Source organism: Dendropsophus ebraccatus, chromosome 13, assembly GCF_027789765.1.
Source record: "Dendropsophus ebraccatus isolate aDenEbr1 chromosome 13, aDenEbr1.pat, whole genome shotgun sequence".
Lineage (NCBI taxonomy): Eukaryota > Metazoa > Chordata > Amphibia > Anura > Hylidae > Dendropsophus > Dendropsophus ebraccatus.
Genome location: NC_091466.1, coordinates 4,717,531 through 4,730,900, shown reverse-complemented (window position 1 = coordinate 4,730,900; position 13,370 = coordinate 4,717,531). Strand labels below are relative to the sequence as shown.

At 52.7% G+C, this 13,370-nt stretch overlaps 1 protein-coding gene across 1 annotated transcript in view; it reads left to right on the top strand.

Annotated features, from left to right (window-relative positions):
- LOC138771196 (C2 calcium-dependent domain-containing protein 4D-like) overlaps positions 1-13,370 on the top strand; it is a 52,325-nt gene that overhangs the window by 36,805 nt on the left and 2,150 nt on the right. The gene's annotated exons all lie outside the window — the stretch shown is intronic.

Sequence of the window (13,370 nt, the reverse complement as noted above, 5' to 3'; positions counted from 1 at the left end):
TGGGGTGTGTGTTAGGGTTGGGCTCATGGTGTGTGTTGGGGTTGGGCTCGTGGTGTGTGTTGGGCTCGTGGTGTGTGTTGGGGTGTGTGTTGGGGTTGGGCTCGTGGTGTGTGTTGGGGATGCAATGTGCGTTGAGGATGTGGTGTCTGGGTGTGTGTTGGGGTTGTGGTGGGTGTTGGGGTTGGGTTCGTGGTGTGTGTTGGGGTTGGGGTGTGTGTTGAGGGTTGGGATCGTGGTGTGTGTTAGGGTTGGGCTCGTGGTGTGTGTTGGGGTGTGTGTTAGGGTTGGGCTTGTGGTGTGTGTTGGGGTTGGGGTGTGTGTTAGGGTTGGGCTCATGGTGTGTGTTAGGGTTGGGGTGTGTGTTGAAGTTGGGCTGTGGTGTGTGTTGGGGATGCAATGTGCGTTGAGGATGTGGTGTCTGGGTGTGTGTTAGCGTTGTGGTGTGTGTTGGGGTGTGTGTTAGGGTTGGGCTCATGGTGTGTGTTGGGGTGTGTGTTGGGGTTGGGCTCGTGGTGTGTGTTGGGGATGCAATGTGCGTTGAGGATGTGGTGTCTGGGTGTGTGTTGGGGTTGTGGTGTGTGTTGGGGTGTGTGTTAGGGTTGGGCTCATGGTGTGTGTTGGGGGGGTGTTGGGGTTGGTCTCGTGGTGTGTGTTGGGGATGCAATGTGCGTTGAGGATGTGGTGTCTGGGTGTGTGTTGGGGTGTGTGTTAGGGTTGGGCTCATGGTGTGTGTTGGGGTTGGGGGGGGGTGTTGGGGTTGGGCTCGTGGTGTGTGTTGGGGATGCAATGTGCGTTGAGGATGTGGTGTCTGGGTGTGTGTTGGGGTTGTGGTGTGTGTTGGGGTTGGGCTCGCGGTGTGTGTCAGGGAAGCAGTGTGCTGGGAATGTGGTGTCTTGATGCGTGTTGGGGATGTGGTGCTACAGTGTGTTGGGGACGAGGTGTGTGTTCTGAACGTGGTGTCTCAGCGTTTGCTCTCCACCTTGTATTCTATGTGTGGTGGAGCACGTGTGTTTGTGTTTGCCTGGTGTCTTCCTCGTTGTTGCACTGTTTTGCCAGCTCTGAGCCTCGTGCTTAGTAATGTGAGATTAAACCAAGGAACCAGGAACAGATCAGGAGTGACAGGAGCAGCGATGCGAGCAGAGACTACGGTGGGGGCGCTGCATCGGAATGAGGAGAGATGAGTCACTAAAAGTATATGGACATCAGTCATACAGATCCTGCAGTGAGGGGGCATCAGTCATACAGACCCTGCAGTGAGGGGGCATCAGTCATACAGACCCTGCAGTGAGGGGACATCAGTCATACAGACCCTGCAGTGAGGGGGCATCAGTCATACAGACCCTGCAGTGAGGGGGGCATCAGTCATACAGACCCTGCAGTGAGGGGGGCATCAGTCATACAGACCCTGCAGTGAGGGGGCATCAGTCACACTGACCCTGAACGGACCCTGCAGTGAGGGGGCATCAGTCACACAGACCCTGCAGTGAGGGGGCATCAGTCACACAGACCCTGCAGTGAGGGGGCATCAGTCACACAGACCCTGCAGTGAGGGGGCATCAGTCACACAGACCCTGCAGTGAGGGGGCATCAGTCACACAGACCCTGCAGTGAGGGGGCATCAGTCACACTGACCCTGCAGTGAGGGGTCATCAGTCATACAGACCCTGCAGTGACGGGGCATCAGTCACACTGACCCTGCAGTGAGGGGGCATCAGTCATACTGACCCTGCAGTGAGGGGGCATCAGTCACACAGACCCTGCAGTGACGGGACATCAGTCATACTGACCCTGCAGTGAGGGGTCATCAGTCATACAGACCCTGCAGTGAGGGGTCATCAGTCATACAGACCCTGCAGTGAGGGGGCATCAGTCACACTGACCCTGCAGTGAGGGGTCATCAGTCACACAGACCCTGCAGTGAGGGGGCATCAGTCACACTGACCCTGCAGTGAGGGGGCATCAGTCATACTGACCCTACAGTGAGGGACATCAGTCATACTGACCCTGCAGTGAGGGGGCATCAGTCATACTGACCCTGCAGTGAGGGGGCATCAGTCATACTGACCCTACAGTGAGGGACATCAGTCATACTGACCCTGCAGTGAGGGACATCAGTCATACTGACCCTGCAGTGAGGGGGCATCAGTCATACTGACCCTGCAGTGAGGGGGCATCAGTCACACAGACCCTGCAGTGAGGGGGCATCAGTCACACAGACCCTGCAGTGAGGGGGGCATCAGTCATACAGACCCTGCAGTGAGGGGGCATCAGTCATACAGACCCTGCAGTGAGGGGGCATCAGTCATACAGACCCTGCAGTGAGGGGGCATCAGTCACACAGACCCTGCAGTGAGGGGGGCATCAGTCATACAGACCCTGCAGTGAGGGGGCATCAGTCATACAGACCCTGCAGTGAGGGACATCAGTCACATAGGCCTTAGCTGTGAGGAGTATTGGCATGTTCACATCTATTTCGGTACAATGTGCCTCATATACATTGCAGTCTGCCCATAAGGACAGATAGACTGATCGTGGCCGCTACGTCATCGCTCTATGAATTTTATAGAATGGCGTAATCTACGGTGCTATATAGTGACGTATAAGAGCCACATGGGGCAGATAACATGTACAGCGGGCCTATGAGTCACTGTAACACAGGGGATACCTGGGGACCCCAGTATATGATGCTGGTACGGGCAGCGTTATGGCTCCTTGTCGCCTTCGCACCTGGCTCCCCGCTCGCTCTCTTCCCATTCATCTGGGGCCTTTGATGGCTGCACGTCTGAAGTGGGGGAGTATCATCAATAGCCGCTCTATACGTTACTAGGAGATGGCGGTATTATTATGGAGACTCATTATACTAAGTATAGATAGTAATCAGCTGCTGGGGGGCTGGGACACTCTGCACATTAACCATCACAAACAGGCGGAAGGGGGGGGGGGTATTGTGATATTTACTGGACCTGAAGAAGAGGAGAGTGATAGGGGTTCTAACCTGGTGCTGCACTACAGGAGCATGGGGCTGCCTACCCACCGGGGCAGGGGTGCGAGATGCTGCCCCATACAGACTGAGCCCTGGTATTATTCATAGAACTGCTCAGCGGCTTCACCAGGAAAGTGCAGGGTTATATAATATTAATATTTAACTCTTGGTGAGAAGGAACTAACAACCCCCTGGGGCAGATAGTGAGGGGAGGGGGGCAGGGGTGGGGTTAGGGATCTCCAAGGGAAAGACGGGGAAATGGGATGTGCGGGCAGCTGTGCCACATTTGGAGAGGCAGCGGCTCATAAGATGTGATTCAACAAGTGACGTCAGAGAGAGAGAGAGAGAGAGAGAGAGAGAGAGAGAGAGAGAGAGAGAGAGCCTATAAAAGGTGCCAGACCCGACACCGGCACAGACGAGACAAGCCGACAGCGGAGCAAAGGAGCTGACACCGACACACAGTGAAGGCACTGCATGTATACAGGTGAGAGATGAGGATGAGGAGGGCACTGCATGTACACAGGTGAGAGATGCGGAGGGTACTGCATGTATACAGGTGAGAGATGCGGAGGGTACTGCATGTATACAGGTGAGAGATGAGGAGGGTACTGCATGTATACAGGTGAGAGATGAGGATGAGGAGGGCACTGCATGTACACAGGTGAGAGATGCGGAGGGTACTGCATGTATACAGGTGAGAGATGCGGAGGGTACTGCATGTATACAGGTGAGAGATGAGGAGGGTACTGCATGTATACAGGTGAGAGATGAGGAGGGTACTGCATGTATACAGGTGAGAGATGAGGAGGGTACTGCATGTATACAGGTGAGAGATGAGGAGGGTACTGCATGTATACAGGTGAGAGATGAGGAGGGTACTGCATGTATACAGGTGAGAGATGAGGAGGGTACTGCATGTATACAGGTGAGAGATGAGGAGGGTACTGCATGTATACAGGTGAGAGATGAGGAGGGTACTGCATGTATACAGGTGAGAGATGCGGAGGGTACTGCATGTATACAGGTGAGAGATGAGGAGGGTACTGCATGTATACAGGTGAGAGATGAGGAGGGTACTGCATGTATACAGGTGAGAGATGAGGAGGGTACTGCATGTATACAGGTGACAGATGAGGAGGGTAGTGCATGTATACAGGTGACAGATGAGGAGGGTACTGCATGTATACAGGTGAGAGATGAGGAGGGTACTGCATGTATACAGGTGAGAGATGAGGAGGGTACTGCATGTATACAGGTGAGAGATGAGGAGGGTACTGCAGGTATGCAGGTGAGAGATGCGGAGGGTACTGCATGTATACAGGTGAGTGATGAGGAGGGTACTGCATGTATACAGGTGAGTGATGAGGGTACTGCATGTATACAGGTGAGAGATGAGGAGGGTACTGCATGTATACAGGTGAGAGATGTGGAGGGTACTGCATGTATACAGGTGAGAGATCAGGAGGGTACTGCATGTATACAGGTGAGTAATGAGGAGGGTACTGCAGGTATACAGGTGAGAGATGAGGATGAGGAGGGTACTGCATGTATACAGGTGAGAGATGCGGAGGGTACTGCATGTATACAGGTGAGAGATGAGGAGGGTACTGCAGGTATACAGGTGACAGATGAGGAGGGTAGTGCATGTATACAGGTGACAGATGAGGAGGGTACTGCATGTATACAGGTGAGAGATGAGGAGGGTACTGCATGTATACAGGTGAGAGATGCGGAGGGTACTGCATGTATACAGGTGAGAGATGAGGAGGGTACTGCAGGTATGCAGGTGAGAGATGCGGAGGGTACTGCATGTATACAGGTGAGTGATGAGGAGGGTACTGCATGTATACAGGTGAGTGATGAGGGTACTGCATGTATACAGGTGAGAGATGAGGAGGGTACTGCATGTATACAGGTGAGAGATGTGGAGGGTACTGCATGTATACAGGTGAGAGATCAGGAGGGTACTGCATGTATACAGGTGAGTAATGAGGAGGGTACTGCAGGTATACAGGTGAGAGATGAGGATGAGGAGGGTACTGCATGTATACAGGTGAGAGATGCGGAGGGTACTGCATGTATACAGGTGAGAGATTAGGATGAGGAGGGTACTGCATGTATACAGGTAAGAAATGCGGAGGGTACTGCATGTATACAGGTGAGATGAGGAGGGTACTGCATGTATACAGGTGAGAGATGTGGAGGGTACTGCATGTATACAGGTGAGAGATGAGGAGGGTACTGCAGGAATACAGGTGAGAGATGAGGATGAGGAGGGTACTGCATGTATACAGGTGAGAGATGAGGGTACTGCATGTATACAGGTGAGTGATGAGGAGGGTACTGCAGGTAAACAGGTGAGAGATGAGGAGGGTACTGCATGTATACAGGTGAGTGATGAGGGTACTGCATGTATACAGGTGAGTGATGAGGAGGGTACTGCATGTATACAGGTGAGTGATGGGGTGAGGAGGGTACTTCATGTATACAGGTGAGTGATGGGGGTGAGGAGGGTACTGCATGTATACAGGTGAGAGATTAGGATGAGGAGGGTACTGCATGTATACAGGTGAGAGATGCGGAGGGTACTGCATGTATACAGGTGAGAGATGCGGAGGGTACTGCATGTATACAGGTGAGAGATGAGGAGGGTACTGCATGTATACAGGTGAGAGATGAGGAGGGTACTGCATGTATACAGGTGAGAGATTAGGAGGGTACTGCATGTATACAGGTGAGAGATGAGGAGGGTAGTGCATGTATACAGGTGAGAGATGAGGATGAGGAGGGTACTGCATGTATACAGGTGAGAGATTAGGAGGGTACTGCATGTATACAGGTGAGAGATGAGGAGGGTAGTGCATGTATACAGGTGAGAGATGAGGATGAGGAGGGTACTGCATGTATACAGGTGAGAGATGAGGATGAGGAGGGTACTGCATGTATATAGGTGAGAGATGAGGAGGGTACTGCATGTATACAGGTGACAGATTAGGATGAGGAGGGTACTGCATGTATACAGGTGAGAGATTAGGATGAGGAGGGTACTGCATGTATACAGGTGAGAGATTAGGATGAGGAGGGTACGGCATGTATACAGGTGAGAGATGCGGAGGGTACTGCATGTATACAGGTGAGAGATGAGGAGGGTACTGCATGTATACAGGTGAGAGATTAGGATGCGGAGGGTACTGCAGGTATACAGGTGAGAGATGAGGATGAGGAGGGTACTGCAGGTATACAGGTGAGAGATGCGGAGGGTACTGCATGTATACAGGTGAGAGATGAGGAGGGTACTGCATGTATACAGGTGAGAGATGAGGAGGGTACTGCAGGTATACAGGTGAGAGATGAGGATGAGGAGGGTACTGCATGTATACAGGTGAGAGATGCGGAGGGTACTGCATGTATACAGGTGAGAGATGAGGAGGATACTGCATGTATACAGGTGAGAGATGCGGAGGGTACTGCATGTATACAGGTGAGAGATGAGGAGGGTACTGCATGTATACAGGTGAGAGATTAGGATGAGGAGGGTACTGGATGTATACAGGTGAGAGATGAGGAGGGTACTGCATGTATACAGGTGAGAGATTAGGATGAGGAGGGTACTGCATGTATACAGGTGAGAGATTAGGATGAGGAGGGTACTGCATGTATACAGGTGAGAGATGAGGAGGGTACTGCATGTATACAGGTGAGTGATGAGGAGGGTACTGCAGGTATACAGGTGAGAGATGAGGATGAGGAGGGTACTGCATGTATACAGGTGAGAGATGCGGAGGGTACTGCATGTATACAGGTGAGAGATTAGGATGAGGAGGGTACTGCATGTATACAGGTGAGAGATGAGGAGGGTACTGCATGTATACAGGTGAGAGATGCGGAGGGTACTGCATGTATACAGGTGAGTGATGCGGAGGGTACTGCATGTATACAGGTGAGTGATGAGGAGGGTACTGCAGGTATACAGGTGAGAGATGAGGAGGGTACTGCATGTATACCGGTGAGAGATGAGGGTACTGCATGTATACAGGTGAGTGATGAGGAGGGTACTGCATGTATACAGGTGAGAGATGAGGATGAGGAGGGCACTGCATGTACACAGGTGAGAGATGAGGAGGGTACTGCATGTATACAGGTGAGAGATGAGGATGAGGAGGGCACTGCATGTACACAGGTGAGAGATGGGGGTGAGGATGGTACTGCATGTATACAGGTGAGAGATGAGGGTACTGCATGTATACAGGTGAGTGATGAGGAGGGTACTGCATGTATACAGGTGAGAGATGAGGATGAGGAGGGTACTGCATGTACACAGGTGAGTGATGGGGATGAGGAGGGTACTGCATGTACACAGGTGAGTGATGGGGGTGAGGAGAGTATTGCATGTAACCAGGTCAGAAATGGGGGTAAGGAGGACACTGTATGTACACAGGTGAGTGATGGGGTGAGGAGGGTACTGCACGTACACAGCTTAGTAGTGGGGATTAGGATGGCACTGCATGTACCCAGGTGAGAGAAGGGCATAAGGAGGGCACTGCATGTACACAGGTGAGTGATGAGGATGAGGATGGTACTGCATGTATACAGGTGAGTGATGGGGTAAGGAGGGTACTGCATGTACACAGGTGAGAGATTGGGGTGAGGATGGTACTGCATGTATACAGGTGAGTGATGAGGATGAAGATGGTACTGCATGTACACAGGTGAGTGATGAGGATGAGGAGGGTACTGCATGTACACAGGTGAGTGATGGGGTAAGGAGGGTACTGTATGTACACAGGTGAGTGATGGGGGTGAGGAGGGTACTGCATGTACACAGGTGAGCGATGGGGGGGGGGAGGGTACTGCATGTACACAGGTGAGTGATGAGGATGAGGAGGGTACTGTATGTACTCAGGTGAGTGATGAGGAGGGTACTGCATGTACACAGGTGAGTGATGGGGGTGAGGAGAGTATTGCATGTACACAGGTGACTGATGGTAATGAGGAGGGTACTGCATGTACACAGGTGAGTGATGGGGGTGAGGAGAGTATTGCATGTACACAGGTGACTGATGGTAATGAGGAGGGTACTGCATGTACACAGGTGAGAGATTGGTGTGAGGAGGGTACTGCATTTACACAGGTGAGTTTGGGGGGTGAGGAGGGTACTGCATGTATACAGGTGAGTGATGAGGATGAAGATGGTACTGCATGTACACAGGTGAGTGATGGGGATGAGGAGGGTACTGCATGTACACAGGTGAGTGATGGGGGTGAGGATGGTACTGCATGTACACAGGTGAGTGATGGGGTAAGGAGGGTACTGTATGTACACAGGTGAGAGATGGGGGTGAGGATGGTACTGCATGTATACAGGTGAGTGATGGGGGTGAGGATGGTACTGCATGTACACAGGTGAGAGATGGGGGTGAGGATGGTACTGCATGTACACAGGTGAGCGATGGGGGGGGGAGGGTACTGCACGTACACAGGTGAGCGATGGGGGGGAGGAAGGTACTGCATGTACACAGGTGAGTGATGAGGATGAGGAGGGTACTGCATGTACTCAGGTGAGTGATGGGGGTGAGGAGAGTATTGCATGTACACAGGTGACTGATGGTAATGAGGAGGGCACTGCATGTACACAGGTGAGAGATTGGTGTGAGGAGGGCACTGCATGTACACAGGTGAGTGATGGAGATGAGGAGGGTACTGCATGTACACAGGTGAGTTTGGGGGGTAAGGAGGGTACTGCATGTATACAGGTGAGAGATGGGGATGAGGAGGGTACTGCATGTATACAGGTGAGTGATGGGGGTACTGCATGTACACAGGTGAGTGATGGGGATGAGGAGGGCACTGCATGTACACAGGTGAGAGATGTGGAGGGTACTGCATGTACACAGGTGAGAGATTGGTGTGAGGAGGGTATTGCATTTACACAGGTGAGTTTGGGGGGTGAGGAGGGTACTGCATGTATACAGGTGAGTGATGAGGATGAGGAGGGCACTGCATATACACAGGTTAGTGACGGGGGTGAGGATGGCACTGCATATACACAGGTTAATGATGGGGGTGAGGATGGCACTGCATGTACACAGGTGAGTGATGGGGGTGAGGAGGGTACTGCATGTATACAGGTGAGTGATGAGGATGAGGAGGGTACTGCATGTATACAGGTGAGTGATGGGGGTGAGGAGGGTACTGCATGTATACAGGTGAGTGATGAGGATGAGGAGGGCACTGCATATACACAGGTTAGTGACGGGGGTGAGGATGGCACTGCATATACACAGGTTAATGATGGGGGTGAGGATGGCACTGCATGTACACAGGTGAGTGATGAGGAGGGTACTGCATGTACACAGGTGAGTGATGGGGGCATGAAGAGATTACAGGATAGATATATGTATTGGGGGGGGGGTGACTGTAGGACAGGTATATACAATCTATTACTCTCTGGTATCAGCCATGTCAGGCTGTGGGGGGGGGGGGTGACTGTAGGACAGGTATATACAATCTATTACTCTCGGGTATCAGCCATGTCAGGCTGTGGGGGGGGTGGGAGTGTAGGACAGGTATATACAACTTATTACTCTCTGGTATCAGCCATGTCAGGCTGGGGGGGGGGGGGGTAGGACAGGTATATACAATCTATTACTCTCTGGTATCAGCCATGTCAGGCTGGGGGGGGGGGGGTAGGACAGGTATATACAATATATTACTCTCTGGTATCAGCCATGTCAGGCTGGGGGGGGGGGTAGGACAGGTATATACAATCTATTACTCTCTGGTATCAGCCATGTCAGGCTGGGGGGGGGGGGGTGACTGTAGGACAGGTATATACAATCTATTACTCTCTGGTATCAGCCATGTCAGGCTGGGGGGGGGGGGTAGGACAGGTATATACAATCTATTACTCTCTGGTATCAGCCATGTCAGGCTGGGGGGGGGGGGGTGACTGTAGGACAGGTGTATACAATCTATTACTCTCTGGTATCAGCCAGACTCCTTATCCTAGAAAAACTACTCTTAAGTCTTGCCCACTAGGTGTCCACTGCCTGTTGTCAGGGAAAATTTGTCCCTGGTAACAGATAGACCAGGAGGGAACACAGGAAGAGGTAGCATTTAGTATGTGCCTGGGCCTGTGTTCTCCCTAGAGAGGATCCACACTATTCCTGGAAGGTAAATGACGGCTTCCCTCTAATCTCTGATCACCCTTAAAGCTCGGGGCAGCTGTCCCTTGTGTGAGGACCCTCTGGCACAGTATCAGCTCAGTGCCAGTGTAACCCTTTCCATGCTGTTTCCTTACTTTCTGTCCAGTGCCTTAGGGTTCTTCTCCTCTGCACGTGCCATCTATCATACTGTACTCACTCCCTGCAGTGTAATGGGATATAGCTGATCACAATGGAGGAGACTCTCAGGGGCTTAATAACCGCAGTGACAGCAGTAACATCCTGTAAGTGCCCTGGAGGGCCAATATAACACATTCAGGCAGGTTTACAACCTAGATAGAGGGTGAGGAGGGCACAAAGGGGTCTGGAGGGAAAGAGGGACGTGGAGAAGGGACAGAAGAGTCTAGAGGGGACAGAGGGATGTGGAGAAGGGACAGAAGAGTCTAGAGGGGGAAGAGGGACGTGGAGGAGGGACAGACTAATCTGGAAGTGACAGAGGGGTGTGAAGGAGGAACAGAAGAGTCTGGAGGAAGAGAAGGGTGTGGAGGAGGGACAGAAGAGTCTAGAGGGTACAGAGGGACGTGGAGGAGGGACAGAAGAGTCTAGAGGGGACAGAGGGATGTGGAGAAGGGACAGAAGAGTCTAGAGGGGGAAGAGGGACGTGGAGGAGAGACAGAACAGTCTAGAGGGGGAAGAGGGACGTGGAGAAGGAACAGAAGAGTCTAGAGGGGGAAGAGGGACGTGGAGAAGGGACAGAAGAGTCTAGAGGGGGAAGAGGGACGTGGAGGAGGGACAGACTAATCTGGAAGTGACAGAGGGGTGTGAAGGAGGAACAGAAGAGTCTGGAGGAAGAGAAGGGTGTGGAGGAGGGACAGAAGAGTCTAGAGGGGACAGAGGGATGTGGAGAAGGGACAGAAGAGTCTAGAGGGGGAAGAGGGACGTGAAGAAGGAACAGAAGAGTCTAGAGGGGGAAGAGGGACGTGGAGGAGAGACAGAAGAGTCTGGAGGGGACAGAGGGACGTGGAGAAGGGACAGAACAGTCTAGAGGGGACAGAGGGACGCGGAGAAGGGACAGAAGAGTCTAGGGGACAGAGGGACGTGGTGGAGGGACAGAAGAGTCTGGAGGGGGAAGAGGGACGTGGAGCAGACAGAAGAGTCTGGAGGGGACAGAGGGACGTGGAGAAAGGACAAAAGAGTCTGGGGGGGACAGAGGGACGTGGAGGAAGGACAGACGAGTCTGGAAGTGACAGAGGGGTGTGAAGGAGGAATAGAAGAGTCTGGAGGAAGAGAAGGGTGTGGAGGAGGGACAGAAGAGTCTGGAGGGTACAGAGGGACGTGAATAAGGAACAGAAGAGTCTAGAGGGGACAGAGGGGTGTGGAGGAGGGACAGAAGAGTCTAGAGGGGACAGAGGGACGTGGAGAAGGGACAGAACAGTCTAGAGGGGACAGAGGGACGTGGAGAAGGGACAGAAGAGTCTGGAGGGGACAGAGGGACGTGGAGGAAGGACAGAAGAGTCTGGGGGGGACAGAGGGACGTGGAGGAAGGACAGACGAGTCTGGAAGTGACAGAGGGGTGTGAAGGAGGAATAGAAGAGTCTGGAGGAAGAGAAGGGTGTGGAGGAGGGACAGAAGAGTCTGGAGGGTACAGAGGGACGTGAATAAGGAACAGAAGAGTCTAGAGGGGACAGAGGGACGTGGAGGAGGGACAGAAGAGTCTGGAGGGGACAGAGGGGCATGGAGGAGGGACAGAAGAGTCTAGAGGGGGAAGAGGGAAGTGGAGAAGGGACAGAAAAGTCTAGAGGGGGAAGAGGGACGTGGAGAAGGGACAGAAGAGTCTAGAGGGGACAGAGGGATGTGGAGAAGGGACAAAAGAGACTAGAGGGGACAGAGGGACGTGGAGAAGGGACAGAAGAGTCTAGAGGGGACAGGGACGTGGAAGAGAGACAGAAGATTCTGAAGGTAAAGAGGGGCATGGAGGAGGGACAGAAGAGTCTAGAGGGGGAAGAGGGATGTGGAGGAGGGACAGAAGAGTCTAGAGGGGACAGAGGGATGTGGAGGAGGGACAGAAGAGTCTAGAGGGGACAGAGGAACGTGGAGGAAGCACAAAAGAGTCTAGAGGGGGCAGAGGGACGTGGAGAAGGGACAGAAGAGTCTGGGGGGGACAGAGGGACGTGGAGAAGGGACAGAAGAGTCTAGAGGGGACTGAGGGGTGTAGAGGAGGGACAGAAGACTCTGGGGGGACAGATTGGTGCAGAGCAGGGGACAGAAGAGTCTGGAAAGTACAGAGCGGTGCAGAGGAGGGGACAGAGGAGTCTGGAGGGTACAGAAAGGTGCAGAGGAGGGGACAGAAGAATCTTCAGAGTCCGTGGGGTGTGGAGGAGGAGACAGAAGATTCTAGAGGGGGCAGAAGAGTTTGAAGGGGCTTAGAGGAGTCTGAAGAGGACAGAAGAGTCTTATGGAGTGAACAAAGGAATCTGGTAGGGAGCAGAAGAGCCTGAAGGGGCACAGAAAGTCTGAAGAAGACAGAGTGGTCTGGAGGAAGGATAGAGGAGTCTGAAGGGGACATGAGTCTAAAGGGGCCAGAGGAGTCTGGAGGGAACAGAGGCTTCTAAGGGTACTATTACACGGAACGATAATTATTATTGTTCCATGTAATAAATACAACGATTAGCCGATGACAACGATCATCGGCTGATCGTTGATATATGTTCTGACCTATTTTTGTCGGGCGCCGACCGCGCACCGCTACGTGTAATAGCGGTGGCTGGCGGCGACTAACGATATACTGTACATTACCAATCCATGTTCCAGGGCGGCTGCTGCGGTCTTCTTCTCCCCGGGTCCCACGCGCTGTAACATCAGAGTGGCCTGTCAGCTGACAGGCTGCCCGGCCAATCACAGACCGCGGCGTTCCCGGCCTGTGATAGGCTGAGTGGCCTGTTAGCTGACCGGCCATTCTGACGTAACAGCGCCAAGACCCGGGGAGAAGAGGACCGCAGCAGCAGGCCTGGAATGTGGATGGGTAATGTATATAGTTATGCAAGGGCTGCAAGGACATCGGTAACGATGTCCATGCAGCCCTTGTTTAACGATTATCGGGCCGTGTAATAGGCCCAGTAAACGAGCGGCGATCTAGCAGATCGCTGCTCATTTACAGGTATTATCGGGCCTTGCTCGGCCCATGTAATACCACCCTAAGGGTCCATTTACACAGAAAGATTATC